The 17,426-nt window shown below is 37.2% G+C and overlaps 1 pseudogene; it reads left to right on the forward strand.

Moving 5' to 3' along the window:
* The first annotated feature begins 8,647 nt into the window (after window positions 1-8,647).
* LOC133293217 (uncharacterized) lies at window positions 8,648-17,015 on the forward strand (annotated as a pseudogene).
* Window positions 17,016-17,426: the final 411 nt, after the last annotated feature.

The raw sequence follows: 17,426 nt of genomic DNA on the forward strand, positions 1-17,426 counted from the left end.
CTAAGTTAGGATTAAAAATGGGGGAAATTTCAAGTGATTTTGGCTTTAGAATGAGGTGATTTGGTTGAGAATCAAAGAAGTTAGGGTTTGGAGCTTTTTCAACAATGGTTTCCTTTCTCACTCTCTACCCATTGAAGAAGAAGAAGAAAATAAGGGAGTTGTGTGGTTTCTTGACTTAACTTAAGTTAAGTTTAATCGGGTAAAAACTCATCTATCTAGTTAACTCTGTTATATTTCAAACTTTACTTAAAGGTCTGGAATATTTTTCTAGGAATATTTTTACTTTTACTTTTATATTTTGGGTACTTTTGCCTACACACTTTTTTACCCTATAATTTTCATTGACTGCACTTTTTACCTCAAAAGTGACCCTAATTAATATAGATTAATTACTTAATTATATTTTGAGTATTTTTGCCTACACACATTTCAACCCACTGATACATGATAAATGACTTAAATACATATACTTTACTATTTAATTAGGTAAGGGATATTATAGATTCCGTTCAATATGAATGAATGCGTCGGTTCGAACCGAAAAGTAAGAACCGGTTCGGTTCAAAAAATTAATAAAAAATTGGTAGGAAGAAACGTTTGGGTTGAAGAATCTGGAGGGAAGCAACGGATAGGGACAGAGGTATTTTGGACAAAAAATTATTTAATAAATATTTTTATTTCACACACATGTACGAACCGAACTGAATCGATGGCAATGGCGACCCCCGCGCGTGGTGGACCAAAGGCAGCCTAACTCATCTCCCCTCCACAAAAGTGTAGTGCCCCAAGGGGCAATTTAGGAGTGTGAGATGAGAGCTTATAAACCCTCTCACTTCTTATTAGTTGTTCTATGTGGGACTTCTTAAAACTCACACATCCCTTCAACTTTCCTCTTTTCTTTTCTTTCTTAGCTCACTTCTTATTCATAACCCATAGAATTTGAATACAAATTCCAACAGTTGAGGATCTCACACTGGTTGCATAGGCAACGAGTGTCAGGTTTATAAAACCTTAGATACTCTCACCCTTTGAGCTAACTTTTGGGGTAGTGAACTTAAAGTCTGTAACAATTGTTTAGAGGTGAGGCTACAGAAAGCGTTACCTATAGGCCAGATCAAGGTGCCTTGGCACTTAATACTGATAGGTGAGTGAAGCCGACCAAAAAGGAGAAAGGGCTACTATCGGGTCAATATCGATAGAGTGAAAGTCGTCGTGGACATCAATTTTAAAGGGAGCGGCAATGTCGGGATCCCACATTGGTTGCATAAGCAACTAGTGTGAGATTTATAAAGCCATGAGCCCTCCCACCCTTTGAGCTAGCTTTTGAGGTGATGATCTCAAAGATTCCCCACAAATACAACTACATGTTTAAACATTAAATTGATCCTGACTGATCGAGTCATGCATGATCTGCAACGACAGGATAAGAAAGCTGAATAAAAATAGGATAAAGGATAATAAATTCATATTATATATATGTTTCGCGTTCACTGGAGTAGTTGTTTCTGGAGGAGTTGTTTTGCTTCGAAACATCTTTAACATTTTTTTATTTTATTTTTTTTCATGAAAACTCTTTAAGTATACTAGCATTTTTGTTTTTTTTGGTAAACGTAGTAGCATTTTTTTTCTCTCTAATACAGAGTAGAGTACTATTTATATATAAGATGATTTATAATTACATTATTTTTATGGAAATAAATAAAAATTCTAAACTTCAATTTAATATATTTCAACCAACAGTTCAAGTTAATTAGTGATAAGCTTTCAATAAATTTATATTATCTAAAAACTTAGGTTGATAAGCCATTATGTTTGGTTCAGTGGTGGTGAAAAGTTTGGGTAATTTATATTTAATGTAGGAGCTGTTGGGCTTCCTCCTTCAATGCTAAGCCCAAGCCCATTAAGGGGTTTCCCAAAAATCCTAAACCTTAAACCCTCAATTTCACCTCCTCTATATATTCATTAGGTGAGGGTGGAGGCTAGGTTAGATGAGAGAGATTTGATATTTGAGAGAAAATTTGTTTGAGATTTGAGAACAAAGCTTTATGCTTTGTATTTGAGAGATCTCTAGAGAGAGTTTGAGTGAAACATCTCTAGGGTAGTTTGATTATCACCATTGTTGGAGAGGTTTAGTTAACCACCACATTGGTGTATTCTGATTATTTGTAACCATTATTTTCATAGTGAATTTTTGACCTGGACTAGGTCCCGTGGGTTTTTTACTTCTTCATTGGAGAAGATTTTTCCACGTTAAAACCGTTTGTGTTCTCTATCTCTCTTTCTCTATCTCTCTATCTCTATCTCTCTCTCTCTCTCTCTCTCTCTCTCTCCTGTTTTGTGTTTTTGATTTTTCCACTGTACTGCCCGACCAGGCGAAATTCAGGCCGAAGTATTGTCGAGATCCGAGATCAGGATCTTGCTGACTGATTTCCGCAAAAGGCTGTAAAAGTCGAGTTTGAGGGAACCGAGTTCCCAACAGTGGTATCAGAGCCCGAGTTCAACGGGTTCTGAGGGAGACGAGATGGAGACCAGTGGCATAACCAATGATGGAGACATGTTCAAGCTGACCGCAGATAATTTCACCTCTTGGAGACCGATGATGGAAGATCATCTCTACTGCAAAGATTTACATGAGCCCATTACCCTTGATAAGAGACCGGAAGGTAAGACCGATAAAGAGTGGGAGATCCAGAGTCATAAGGCGGTAGCTACAATCAAAAAATTCATTGACAAAAGCCTCTTTGAGCACGTGTCCGAGTTCACGAACGCGTACGAGCTGTGGACGAAGTTGAAGTCCATGATTCAGAAGAAGACTCCCAGGAACAAAGCACACCTGGTTCGCCGACTTGTGAAGCTGGAATACAAGGATGACATGAGCATGATAGAACACCTCAACACCTACAAAGGTATTGTGAATCAGTTGTCAAAGGCTGAGATGAAAATTAATGACGAGATGCAAGCTTTGCTGCTGTTGAGCTCGCTGCCAGAAAGTTGGCATACTCTGGTGGTGACCTTGAAAAATTCAACCCCAGATGGAAAATTGAAGATGGATGTTGTGACAGACAGCCTCCTGGGCGAAGAAGCCAGGAGAAGAGAACGAGGTATTTCGAGCTCGTCTGAGGTCAACTTTGCTGAGAACAGAAGGAAATCTGACTCCCGAGGTAGAAGCAAAAGTCGGGGTCGAGATCGTGATAGAAAAAGTCCATAGGTCGGTCAAAGCCGAGATATGAGTTGAAGTTCTTTTACTGTGGAAAGACAGGTCATAAGAAGCCAGACTGCTGGACCCTGCAGAATGACGAGAAGAACGGCTCTGTGAAGCCGGATCAGATTATTCCCAAGTAGAGGGAAGACAAGAGCACCACTGCGGTGGCTGCCAACCCAGATGCCGAGATATTCCTCCTAGGTGAGGATAATTATTTGAATGTTGCCTATGATGATTGCACTTGGATTGTTAACTCTGGTGCCTCCTTCCACATTACTCCACATAAAGGTTTTTTCTCCTCTTACCGAGGTAGTGATTTTGGAGTCGTGAAGATGGGAAATCAAGTGACCAGTAAGATTGTTGGTATCGGTGATGTGACCCTGACCACAGATGTCGGATGCCGACTTGTGTTGAAAGATATAAGGCATGTCCCAGACATGCGATTGAACCTAATCTCGGTAGGCAAGCTTGATGATGCCGGGTTAGTGAACTACTTCGGTAGTGTGAGATGGAAGCTGGCCAAGGGAAACTTGGTCGTGGCTCGAGGTAAGAAGGAAGGCTCTTTGTATGTGATGCAAGGAAAGATTAATGGCGGAGAATCCAATTCTGTCCGAGATGAACCTATCTTGGAGCTATGGCACAAGCGCCTCGACCACATGAGCAAGAAAGGGCTCCAGATCCTGAACAAGAAAGGATTACTAACCGGGTTGAAGGGCCAAGCGTTGGAGAGTTGCACGCACTACCTAGCTGGAAAGCAGCACTGGGTTTCTTTCGTGAAACCGGATCAACCTAGACGACGCGGGTATATTCTTGACCTCGTCCATACTGATGTCTGCTCCATGTCGGAAAGATCCCTTGGAAGAGCTCAGTATTTTGTTTCATTTATTGATGACCATTCCTGCAAAGTGTGGGTATATTTGTTGAAGTCTAAAGATCAGGTACTCCAATCCTTTAAAGAATTCCATGCAATGGTTGAAAGAGAGACTGGCAAGAAATTGAAGGTGGTCAGATCTGAGAATGGTTGTGAGTATTGCGGCCTATTTGATGCATACTGCAGAGCGGCCGGGATCTGACTTGAGAAGACGCCCCCCAAGACTCCACAGTTGAATGGACATGCTGAGAGGATGAACCGAACTATTGAAGAGAAGGTACGAAGCATGTTATCTAATGTCGGGTTACCAAAATCATTCTGGGGAGAAGCCATCAGAACTGCTGTTGACTTGATCAACCTCTCACCATCACGGCCACTTGAAGGAGAAATTCCATAAGAAGTCTGGACAGGTCGAAAAGTGGCCTATAATCAATTAAAGGTGTTTGGATGTCGAGCTTTTGTGCATATCCCTAAAGATGAAAGAGCTAAACTTGATGCGAAGACAAAAGAATGCATCTATCTTGGTTCGCCGAGATGTGAGTTCGGGTTCCGACTTTGGGATCCAATCAATAAGAAGATAGTGAGAAGCCGAGATGTGATCTTTCATGAAGATGAGACCATTCATGACATCTCGAAGCCCAAAGTCTGGGTTACTGTCAGACGTGAAGAACCCATCCTTCCTGTCCGAGCTGAAGCAGGGGGAGAAAATCAAGAAAATAATGAAGAAAATGATGACCGGCAACATGCTGATGACGAGGTCCGAGTTGATGATGAGATCCGGGATGAGAATGATGAACCGGATTCTCAAGCTGAAGAACAGCCGAGATATCCAACTCGAGAAAGAAGACCCTCTACAAGATACCCATTTGATGAATACACCGTTATTGCTGAAGACAGTGAGCCTCAGAGTTATGATGAGGCTGTGACGAGCTCAGAGAAAGAAGAATGGGAAAAGGCAATGTAAGACGAAATGAAGTCTCTGCACGAGAATCAGACCTATGAGTTGACCGAGTTGCCTGAAGGAAGATGAGCTCTGAAAAATAAATGGGTCTACAAGATTAAGAATGAAGAGAACGGGCAGAAGCTGAGATACAAAGCCCGGATTGTAGTGAAAGGCTGCAATTAGAAGAAAGGAGTAGACTTTGAGGAGATTTTTTCTCCTATGGTGAAAATGACCTCGGTCCGAACCGTGTTAGCCATGGCGGCTTCGATGGACCTCGAGGTAGAGCAAATGGATGTGAAGACGGCATTTCTTCATGGTGATTTAGAAGAAGAAATTTATGTGGAGCAACCTGAAGGGTTCCGAGCTCCAGACCAAGAAAACTTGGTATGTTGGTTGAGGAAGAGCCTCTGTGGCTTGAAGCAAGCACTTCGGCAGTGGTACAAGAAGTTTGAATCATTCATGACTGATCACAAGTTTGAGAAGACAGAAGCCGACCACTGCGTATTTGTGAAGAGATATGAGGCAGGAGATTTTCTGATATTGTTGTTATATGTTGACGACATGCTTATTATAGAGAAAGACAGATCGAGGATAGCCGCCCTAAAGAAGGCGTTGAGCTCGTCCTTCGCAATGAAGGACCTCGGCCCTGCAAAGCAGATACTCGGAATCAAGATTATCCGAGATAGACAAAAGAAGCTACTGTGGCTGAGTCAAGAGAAGTATATTGAGAAGATTCTGAAGAGATTCAGCATGGATAAAGCCAAAATAGTGAGCACCCTCTTGTCGGACACATAAAGCTGAACCAGAAGTAATGTCCGAGATCTGATGAAGTCAAAGATAAGATGATGAAGGTCTCGTACCAATCCGCCGTCGGAAGCTTGATGTACGCAATAGTTTGCACTAGACCCGACTTGGCGTATGCTTTTGGAATGGTAAGCCGGTATCTGTCAAACCTCGGCAAAGAACACTGGGAAGTAGTGAAGTGGATCTTCAAGTACCTCTGAGGTACGCCCAACTTATGCCTCCGATTTGGAGAAGGCAAAGCCGGGTTGCAAGGCTACTCAGATTCTGATTTAGGGGGAGATTACGACTTGAGGAAATCGACGACGGGATACATGATGAGATTTGTCGGAGGAGTTGTCTATTGGAAATCAAGACTTCAAAAATGTGTTGCACTATCGACAACTGAGGCTGAGTACATTGCTGCTACTGAGGAAAGCAAAGAGAGGTTGTGGATGAAGAAGTTCCTCATGGAACTCGGCCATGATCAAGACAAGTACGAGCTGGGTTGTGACAATCAAAGCGCAATCCATCTTGCGAAGAATTCGACCTATCACTCCCGCACTAAGCCCATTGATGTAAGGTATCACTGGATCCAGGATGTAGTGGAAGGTGGAGAGCTCGAACTCGTCAAGGTGCACACTGACCAAAATTGGTCCGACATGATGACAAAGCCGGTTCCAGCAAGGAAATTTGAAGACTGCTGTGAAGGAGCCGGGTTGATGCTGAAGCCGACGCTTTGAAGTCGGAGGGGGAGATTTGTTGGGCTTCCTCCTTCAATGCTAAGCCCAAGCCCATTGAGGGGTTTCCCAAAAACCCTAAACCTTAAACCCTAAGTTCCACCTCCTCTATATATTCATTAGTTGAGGGTGGAGGATATGTTAGATGAGAGAGATTTTATATTTGAGAGAAAATTTATTTGAGATTTGAGAGCAAAGCTTTATGCTTTGTATTTGAGAGATCTGTAGAGAGTTTGAGTGAAACATCTCTAGGGTAGTTTGATTATCACCATTGTTGGAAAGGTTGAGTTAACCACCACATTGGTATATTCTGATTATTTGTAACCATTATTTTCATAGTGAATTTTTTATCTGGACTAGGTCCTGTGGGTTTTTTACTTCTTCATTGGAGAAGGTTTTCTCACGTTAAAATTGTTTGTGTTCTCTCTCTCTCTCTCTCTCTCTCTCTCTCTCTCTCTCTCCTGTTTTGTGTTTTTGATTTTTTCGCTGCGCTGTCCGACTTGGTGAAATTCAGACCGAGGTATTATCGAGATCCGAGATCAGGATCTTGCTGACTGACTTTCGCAAAAGGCTGTAGAAGCCGAGTTTGAGGGCCCAACAAGAGGTTTGTTAAGAAACCATTTCAACCAACAGTTCAAGTTAATTAGTGATAAGCTTTCAATGATTTTATATTATCTAAAAACTTAGGTTGATACGCCACTAAGTTTGGATTAGTGGTGGGGGATTTGAGTAATTTGTATTAGATTATATGTTCAATTCCCACAAATGTATCAAAAAAAAAAACTTAAGTTGATAAATAAAGGCCCAGCAGATTTTATATTTCTCTGACAAGCAAAATATATTGAATTCTGAAATTCTTGCAACGGAATAAGATCATCGAATTCCTCAAAAAGATATAAAAGATTTTTATTATTCCCTATATAAAAAAATGCATATAACAAATGAATATGAGCCCTAAAATAAGGTTTCACTTCATCGGATAAGTTGAAATTTGGAACCATTGATTTAAATAAATTAACAAATTCATAAATTACCATGTACATTCATATATTTTATTATACTATTAATATATGGATCTCTGAAGAAAAGTTTTTTATTTTAAAAGGATTAAACTTCAAAAGGTTCCGAACCGAAACATTTTGATATTGGTAGCTTGATTATCTTGATTGTGCTGTATTTGGTGCACAGACAAGCGTCTTTTAGGAATACTTGTAATCAATGAATGATGAATAATATACCAATGGTACCATTAATAAAAAAAATTAACTAAATATGCCACCCTTTCATATTAAAGAATGTAATATTGTGTGGTTCGCTATATTGTTTTGATAATTAACTTGGTGAAAAAATAAAAATAAAAACAACACAATTAACAGTGGCCAAACGTGCCAATGGATCTAAATACCATGTTGTGTCAAGTCTATTTTGTGAGTCAAATTGTCTCTGAACATGGAGCATATCCTCGATGCTACGGGAGTATGTACTTCTTTACTAAAAGTAGAAAAAAGTGATTGTTTAGAAAAAAAAATAACCATATAAGAAAGGGTAAAATGGTAAAAAATATATATTATTTTTTTTAAATTAATTAAATGATGCACTGAATCTTCAGTACTCCCGTAATACTAAAGATATTTCCCAGAGCATGACATGTTTTGTTAGCGGATTAAAAATTAATACCTACATACGACCCATTGAGGGTCGCAGATCATATGAGCTGACATACAAAAATTGAAAATCTTATTCTTTAAAAAAATTAAAATGAAAAGAAAAAATTGAATAAAGTATACGGGTTGATCCAAGATCCATAATGGAGTACGTCAAAATTTCAAAAATTTCAACTTTTTTTGAAAAAAAAAAATTGTGAGTTGACAAACAAGGCAACGCGCCCTCAAAGACATTTCAACTTTTCTTATATAACTGATGAGTGATTCTTCTTTTTCTGTTCAAAGACATTTTTTATAGACAAGATGGAAAACATGGAAAAAAAAAAATTCTGAATTATTGTCAGAGCTTATAGTTTTGGCTGATGAGGTTGTTTCTTTCGCTAAGAACTCTGAATTATTGCCTTTTGCTTCTGTGCAAAGACATTTTTTATAGACAAGATGGAAAACATGGGGAAAAAAAATTCTAAATTATTGTCAGAGCTAATAGTTTTTGCTGATGAGGTTGCTTCTTTTGCTAAGAACTCTGAAATTAAGGTGGATATTTTTGGTGACTTTGCCTTGTTGGTTGAGAAATTCCCACCAATCTTCAACGATTTGAGGGACAAAAACACAGCCTTGGACAAGCCACTTATTAGAAAATCGTTGGAATCTCTTGAAAATGAGCTAAGGCGTGCTAAAGCTTTGACAAGCAGCTCCAATTAGAGACAACCTATCAAGAAAATTGAGGACATAACAGATGATATTGGTCGATCATTGAGCCTTCTACTTGTAGCCAACCTTGAAGTGTGTTAAGTGTCAATTATATCATGTCTTTAGGGCCAAAAGTTTACTAAATATTGATAAATATGGTTAAAGACATGGTGTACATTATTAAATGCAAAAGACTTTGGAGTTTCTCATGTTTGATATGATAGTGACTTAAAAATATATTGGTTTCAAGTTTAAATTGTTAAATTGGAGCAATGGTTAAGCTAGAAGGAATTAAAGCGATAAATAAAAAGCAGTCATTTAGTGAAAATCTCCCAAAAGGTATCTTTCAGCAAATTTTTAGTATCAAATATGATGTATTTGTAAATCTTTCTCTTATCTTTCCAACGAGACTAAGATCACATCAACTGGACGAGTATAGTTCAAGTTATGCCCAAAATACAAAATCATATTTTTGTTGTGGAATTTGCTCGTGAATCTGCTCTCTTAAATGAGCAGACCAACGAGAACGTCGTATTTGCTCACTAAGCAACTAGCTTCAGCGAGAAACTTAGCGAGCAGTTACCCAATTGAAGGCTCACAAATATTTTTAATAAAAAGGCACGAATTAGGTCAATTCTTCTCATTCTTAGATGACAAAAAAAAGGGGAGAGGCAGAAGAGCTCACTCCTGAAGAGAATGAAGCGAAAGAACAGTCAAAGCTTTACCGTAGAGACCGAGTTATGATTTCTTGTTATGCTTTTCTTTGATTTCTTATTTGTTTTCTTAGTTTCTGTGACTATGTCAAGCTAGGTTTCTTTGTAGTTAGGGTTAGATGGAACAAGGGATTCCTATTTTATTTATTCCTTTCTTGTAATTTGATATTCAATTCTATATTATGCAATTAATTTGTTTCCCCACGACTAGCTATGTTTATAAATTGATCACTCATAGATGAACAAATATATCTTGCATGACAATATGAATGTTGATGTTTTGATTTCGATTGGTTAATTTCTAGGGTTTGTATGATCTAGGCATAGGCTTACGAATCCTATGACTTTATGGTTCTTGTTCTTAATGCTTACTCTAGTAGATATCACTAAAGGATTAAGGTTTTGAATAGAGTAAATGATTAAATTACCAAGAAATTGAGGTTTAATTAGTATAGAAAGAATCGTTAATAACATGTTCTAGAATATCAGTTATAGGAAAGGGTAGATTTGTTAGGAAGTTGTTGAGGAAATAAACACCCTAGCTACACTTGCTTTATTTGATTTCAACTCGTTCTTGATTGCATTTTTAATTATTGTTAATTTTTAGTTTAAAATTCGGTTTTGATTAATTTGAAATATTCTCAAGAAAACCTCGAAGACTGATCCAACTTTGGTCACGTAGATAAGTTAGTGTTTGGTACATTAATCCTCATGGGAATGACAACTACACTCTTTTTCATTGTATTACTTTTACGACTGGTGCACTTGCCGTGATCGCAACAAGGTTTTGGCACCGTTGCTGGAGATATTGTATGAACATTAACCATATCTATTAAATCATACATTGGATCATTTTATTTATTTATTTTATTTAGACATTTTTTATTTTAATTTTCACTGATAAATATTTGTTTTATTTAAAATATTTTTATTGAATTTTTTTTTATTGTCTGTTTAGTTGTATCGGTTAGTTCGACCTACTTTTCTTTAGTTTATCTGGTGTATGCATCTGTGAGGCACTGTTGACTCCAGCGCCTTACAATATGAACTAGAGTTATGAAGACTAGAAAGGACTAAAAGGAAACGTACTTCCTCAAGGAAAGTATAGGAAGCATCTAGTTCTATTCCTGCTGAAGAGCCAAACATGGTTGAAAATAATCACAATCCTTCTAAGGAGTTAATGCGTCAGTATCTCAACCCTAGCTTCTCGCATCCTGTTATGAGCATTTTGAGGCCTCAGATTCAATCGAACAATTTTGAGATTAAGGTCTACTTTCTAAATCTGATTCAGAACAACCAGTTCGAAGGGGGCCATTAGAAGACCCAAACCAACACATCACACTTTCTTACAATTGTGTGGACTGATTAAAGCCAATGGCGTAACTCCTGAAGCAATTCGCCTGATACTTTTTCCGTTCTCTTTAAAGGGAAGAGCAAGGAGTTGGCTGGAATTGTAGCCCCCAGACATTATTACTACGTGGGATGAGCTTGTTGCAAAATTTCAAAAGAAATTCTTCTTACTCGCCCGATTCTCTGAGCTGAAGGAACAGATTGACAACTTCAAGCAACTCGAGAGAGAATCTTTATGTGTTGGTTGGGGGAGGTTCAAGGACTTGATGAGAAGGTGCCCACAGTATGTGTTATCTAATGGTGAGAAGGTGTGAATCTTTTACAAGGGAATCACGGCGACATACAAAGCACTCCTTAATGCTACAGATGGAGGAAGCATAGCAGATATTACACCAATTAGAGTCGTCGAGCTAATTGAGAATATGGCCTCCGAAGACAATAAGGTCACGATAGTGCAACCTAGGAGATGAGTGATGTTGTTAGAAAGCTATAATGCTATGTTAGCCTAGCAAGAAATGATAAATCAGAGGTTGGAGTCGCTTATAAAACTTCTCACTTAGTCTCAGATTTTTCCAGTTAATGCCCAGTTCCCTCTGGTATGCGACACTTATAGCGAACCTCATAGTGCCGATAATTGTGAGGCCACGATTACTGTAAACTCTTCTCAGGTAAATTCTATTTGGTACGACCAACGTAGGAGAACAATTCGTAAAGTAACACTTACAATCTTGGCTAGAAAAACCATCTAGCGTTCTCATATAAGCAAAGGGCACAACAAGCTAATCTGGGAATTCAACCAACGCAGCCCAATCAACCTGCTACTTGGGAGATAGCAGTTGAGAAGTTAGCTCAGACAATGACAACATCTTTTAAGAACCAAGAAGCCTATATTAAGAATCTGAAAAATCAGATTGGTCGGCTTGTTAGGAAACTAGCTGGAAGGACTCCTAGCACTTTCCCTAGTGACATAATTGTGAATCACAAGGAGTATTGCAATGCCATCACTACAAGAAGTGGGATAGTAATTCAGCATGTGGAAAAACATGTAATTGCACCGAGCAATGACAGTAAAGCTAAAGAAGAGAAACCTGCTGATAAGAAAGTATAGGATGTAACAGATGATGATGATGTCATCATTATTGGTGGAAAGCTGAATAAGAAGGTTGACACCTCACGGAGGAACATGAAGAAGATTACTTTGGAGTAAAAGATGAAGCTCCTTGGGGACAATACGTATGCTAAATCTCTATATCTGCAAAGGATCAAGCAACAGGAACAGAAGAAGCAATTCTTTAAGTTCTTAGAGATTTTCAAGAAGTTGTGTATCAATATCCTATTTGTGGAAGCTTTAGAGCATATGCCTTCATATGCTAAATTTCTAAAAGAAATCCTGACCAAAAAGAGGAAGCTCACAACAGAAAGACCCACTATCTCGACAGAGGAGTGCAGTGCAATCATAAAGTTGCCTCCAAAACTAAAGGGTTCGGGGAGTTTCAGTATTCCATGCACGATTAGGTCGATTAAGTGGATAGAGTCCTATGTGATCTTGACGCCAGCATATAAATGTCATGTCATTGTCAATGATGAAGAAGTTAGGAATCACAGAAGTAAAGCCAATCAGGGTGATCTTACAATTAGCTGATCGCTCCACCAAGCAAGCCTATGGAGTTATTGAAGATATACTCGTTAAGGTGGACAAGTTCATCATTCCAATGAACTTTGTTATCTTGGATATAGAATATGATACTATTATCCCTGTGATCTTTGAGAGACCCTTCTTAGCGAACTTTAGAGCGTTGATCGATGTGCAGAAGGGTAAGTTAATCCTGAAGGTGGAAAGAGGGACAACTATTTTGAAAGTTTTTGAAAAAGAAACCCCACCACTTGTAGCTCAGCCAGAGAAAATTTTCTTCATTTATGAGAAGAAGGCTAAGGAAGACGAGAAGAATAATCATGAGCCAGTTGAAAACTGCATGCCGAAAGTGAAGATGGAAAAACCCAAGCGTAAGGGAAAGTATGTCAAGACTAAGTTCAAAGTGCTTGAGGCCAAACCTTCTGGCCTATATACACGGGAGTACTACTATGATAAGGCATAATTTCTGAGAAAATGGATGTTATCATCACTGAGCTCCAGCTACAAGCCACCATGACCATAAGGCTGCAACATCAAGCTAGTGACTTTAAACAAACGCTTGTTGGAAGGCAGCCCAACAGATTTTCATGCTTTCATTTAATTTCTATGGTTATTTGAATTTTTATTTTTTATATTATTTTTGATCTTTTTGTTTTATTTCTTTTTACTTTTCTGATCTCCATTGTGATGTATATTTGAAAGTTTTCTGATGCTACTGCTTATTATCATTGTTATTAAGTGGTTTTTTTTTTTGCTAGTTTGCAATTGTTTCTGAAGACAACAAAATTCTAAATTGTGAATGGGGAGCACCCCCATACAGTAGTGGTCAGTACAGGCATAATCCATGTCGCGTGTTAGATCCATAATTTTTCAGGGAATTTTCTTTTCATATTTTCTCCTATTTTTTCTCTTAAATTTTTCTTTTCCTCTTTTGATTGATTTAATAATAATAGTTAGGATTGTGCCAATGGAGAGTTAATAGGAAATTATTCAGTGAAATTAATCCGTAATGTGATGACTTGCTTTCATTTTGATTTTGAATAAGCACTGATTAAGTAAATTTAAGAGTTAGCAAGAACACTAGGATTATAGTTTGAGTGATTGAGAGAAATAGCATATTTAACTGAATTGCACTCCTATAGCCGTGAGATTTTGAGCCTAGGCAGAAAAAAAAAATTGATGTGCACTTCACTGTTGAAAATTCTAGAACTTGTTTTGTTTCTCCTTGAGATGGTTGATAACATGCATTATTGATATGATTGAGGCACTTTTCTTATTTTCACTACTTAGCCAAAAAGCCAACCATTATGATATCCTTTCCCCTTTGAGCCTAAGTCTTTTCTTTTCTTAATAACCTATTATTTTAATTAGCCACTCCATACAAATCTACCCCTATATATGATTGGATTGCAGAATTTTCACAGTAGGGTGTAAGCATGAGCATTATGTCTTATGATGCTCAGTGGTGAAAAAGGAGGTTATGAGAGTTGAGCAAAAATAAAGGTAGAAAATGGTGATTAAAAAATATATTTTATGTAGCCCTTTTAAATTTTTTGCAAATAAAAGTATTGAAAAAAAAGAGAAAAAGAAAAACGAAAAAGAAGAGTGATAGGGTTGAAAAATAAGAGTTCTGAAAAAAAAGGAGGAAAAAGGAGAACATGATTATATGTTAAAATTGTTTACACTTATACCGTGATCCTTCTGTGCTTCAATTCTTTAGCCATATTTCTCTTTATTTATCCTCTCCTTAGCTAGGCCTCATTACATCCTGAATAAAGACCTCTTGATCTTCTGTGCATGTTATCAAACCGTGGAAGTGAGAATATAACTAAGCCTATGGTAGTATTGATTCAGTGAAGGTTTGAGTGAAACACTTACCTTATAGACACTTGAGTTATGAGTGAAATGATAATTAAGGTGAGGGGTGATTTTAGATTCAGCTATCTATGCTTAATTTATATATCTCTTGCTATGGTTTTATGACTTGCTTGCTTTTGGAAATTACTTGATTGGATGCTTGTTCTTAGTGTTTTGGTTTCAATGTTAAGTCTGATCACTAATGGATTGAGTCATTGCCTGGTTCCTTTATTGATAATTCATTGAGCACAAGTCCTTAGTTTTGCATTTTTCCCGTGTTCTTCAATTAGTCTATTGCTGGGGACAACAATATGTAAATCTTGGAATTATTTTTTAAGTGTCAATTATATCATGTCTTTAGGGCCAAAAGTGTACCAAATATTGATGAATATGGTTAAAGACATGGTGATATTATTAAATGCAAAAGACTTTGGAGATTCTCATGTTTGATATGATAGAGACTTAAAAATATATTGGTTTGAGGTTTAAATTGTTAAATTGGAGCATTAGAGCAATGGTTAAGTTAGAAGGAATTAAACCGATAAATGAGGAACAATCATTTAGTAAAATTCTCCCTAAAGCTATCTTCCAACAAATTTTTGGTATACAAGATGATGGATTTGGATCTTGTGTTCTTATTAAAGTTATAGAACTTTCTCTTATCTTTCCAATGAGACCAAAATCACATCAATTGGACGAGTATAGCTCAAGTTATGCCCAAAATACGAAACCATATTTTTGCTATCAAATTTACTCGCGAATTTGCTCACTTAATTGAGCAGACCAGCGAGGACGTCGTATTTGCTCACTAAGCAAGCTCGCTTCAACATGTAACTTAGCAAGCATTGACCCAATTGAAGGCCCACAAATATTTTTATTTAAAAGGCACAAATTAGGTCTATTCTTCTCACTCTTGGACGGCAAAAAAGACGGGAGAGGCATAGGAGCTCAGTTTTGAAGCGAAGGAGGCAGAAGAACGGTCAAAGATTTGCCATGGAGATCGGGTTATAAGTTCTTGTTATGCTTTTCTTTGATTTGACAGTTTCCCTGACTATGTCAGGCTAGGTTTCTTTGTAGTTAGGGTTAGATGGAACCAATGGATTCCTAATTTTATTTATTCATTTCTTGTAATTTTATATTTAATTCTATGTTATGCAACTGGTCACTTATAGATGAACACATGAATCTTGCATGACAATAGAAATGTTGGTGTTTTGATTTCGATTGGTTAATTTCTAGGATTTTTATGATCCACGTATAGGCTTACGAATCCTATGACTTTAAGGTTCTTGTTCTTAATGCTTGCTCTATGGGAGGATTAAGGTTTTGAATAGAGTACAAGATTAAATTACCAAGGGATTGAGGTTTAATTAGTATAGAAAGAATTGTCAATAATATGTTCTTGAATATCAGTTAATGGAAATGGAAGATTTGTTAGGAAGACGTTGGGGAAATCAACTTCCTAGTTACGCTTGCTTTATTTGATTTCAATTCATTATTGATTGCGTTCTTGATTATTGTTAATTTTTAGTTTTAAAATTTTGTTTTAATTAATTTGAAATATTCTCAAGAAAACCTTGAAGATCGATCCAACTTTCGTCGTGTAGATAAGTTATTGCTTGGTACATTAATTCTCGTGGGAACGACAACCTCACTCTTTTTCACTATATTACTTATACGACCAGTGCATTTGTCGAGATCGCAACAAAGTGTCCATGGATTTTAAAGAAAAGATTGGCACATTGCAAAGACAGATGTTGAATGGAAGATTTGATGGCAAATTGAGTCTAACTTCAAGTCAGAAATCAAAGTTTATAAGCAGTAACCTGAAGGTCAATGGGGAAATATAAGAGGAAATAATTAATGTCTCTATTTATGATGTTGTTTTGCAACTTAAGAATGGTAATGATGAAGAATTTGCATTTGCAATTTTGAGCTTAAAAGAGTTTATGAGTAGTGAAAAATTGGATGATGGTTTGATTAATGAGGAAGCAATTGTTTCCATTATTTTCAGTCATCTAAGTTCATGTAAGGTAGACAATAGGGTGGCCTCATTGAATTGCTAAGAAGTATTGCTTTTGGAAATGATGAGAAAAAGGTAAAATCCTAAAAATTAGGTGATGTTTCATGTAAATGTTGGTCTAAATCATTGCACATGTAGCTGTTTTATCTTACTTTATAAAGTGCTAAACTGCAGGAGATATGGAAAATATTGAGTTTTTATCAGTGGTGGTGAAGTCTTTGACAAGAGATTCGAAAGAGAAGAGGGAAGCTGTGGGGCTGTTGCTAGACCTCTCTGACCTTCCTGCAGTTCGATAGTTCGACGGGAAATTGAAAGAATTCAAGGGCGCATTGTTATGTTAGTTGTTACCTTAATGGGGATGACCCTGTTGCTTCACATGATGCAGCCAAGTTATTGGATATATTGTCTAGTAATACTCAAAACACACTTCATATAGTCGAGGTTGGCTACTTTAGGCCACTAGTGCGGTATTTGAATGAAGGTATTGCAGAACTTTCCTTAACTGATACATCTATTTCCTTTTCTATTTGGGAATTTGGTCATAATTGAATATGACTAACTTAATAGTTTGGTGTGGTAAATTTTGGTATATTACTTGCAAGTTGATTTTTCGCCTCCCAAAGGAAAAAAAATCCTAGATCAACCACTGGATATGCCACTAATTCATGTTATATATCAAAATCAGCACATGACCCGTTTTATCTCACAGGTCGTAACAACTTATATTTTAACATGTCATGTCACGAGTCAACCAGTAAGTCATGACATATCCCTACGATTAACACAACAACTTTTGTGTTACCTTCATAGAAACAAAAACAACATTTTTTTTAATACAAACAAAAACAACATTTAAACTTGTATGTTTTTCGTTCTTATTTTTACCTTCGAGGGAATAAAATCGAAAAGGACAAAAAAACGTTCGCACTCATATATATAACTAAAAGCGAAAAAATTAGT

This window comes from Gastrolobium bilobum, unplaced genomic scaffold (genome assembly GCF_033153095.1).
Source record: "Gastrolobium bilobum isolate Gb01-03AN ecotype WA unplaced genomic scaffold, APGP_CSIRO_Gbil_v1 utg15263, whole genome shotgun sequence".
NCBI classification, from domain to species: Eukaryota; Viridiplantae; Streptophyta; class Magnoliopsida; order Fabales; family Fabaceae; genus Gastrolobium; species Gastrolobium bilobum.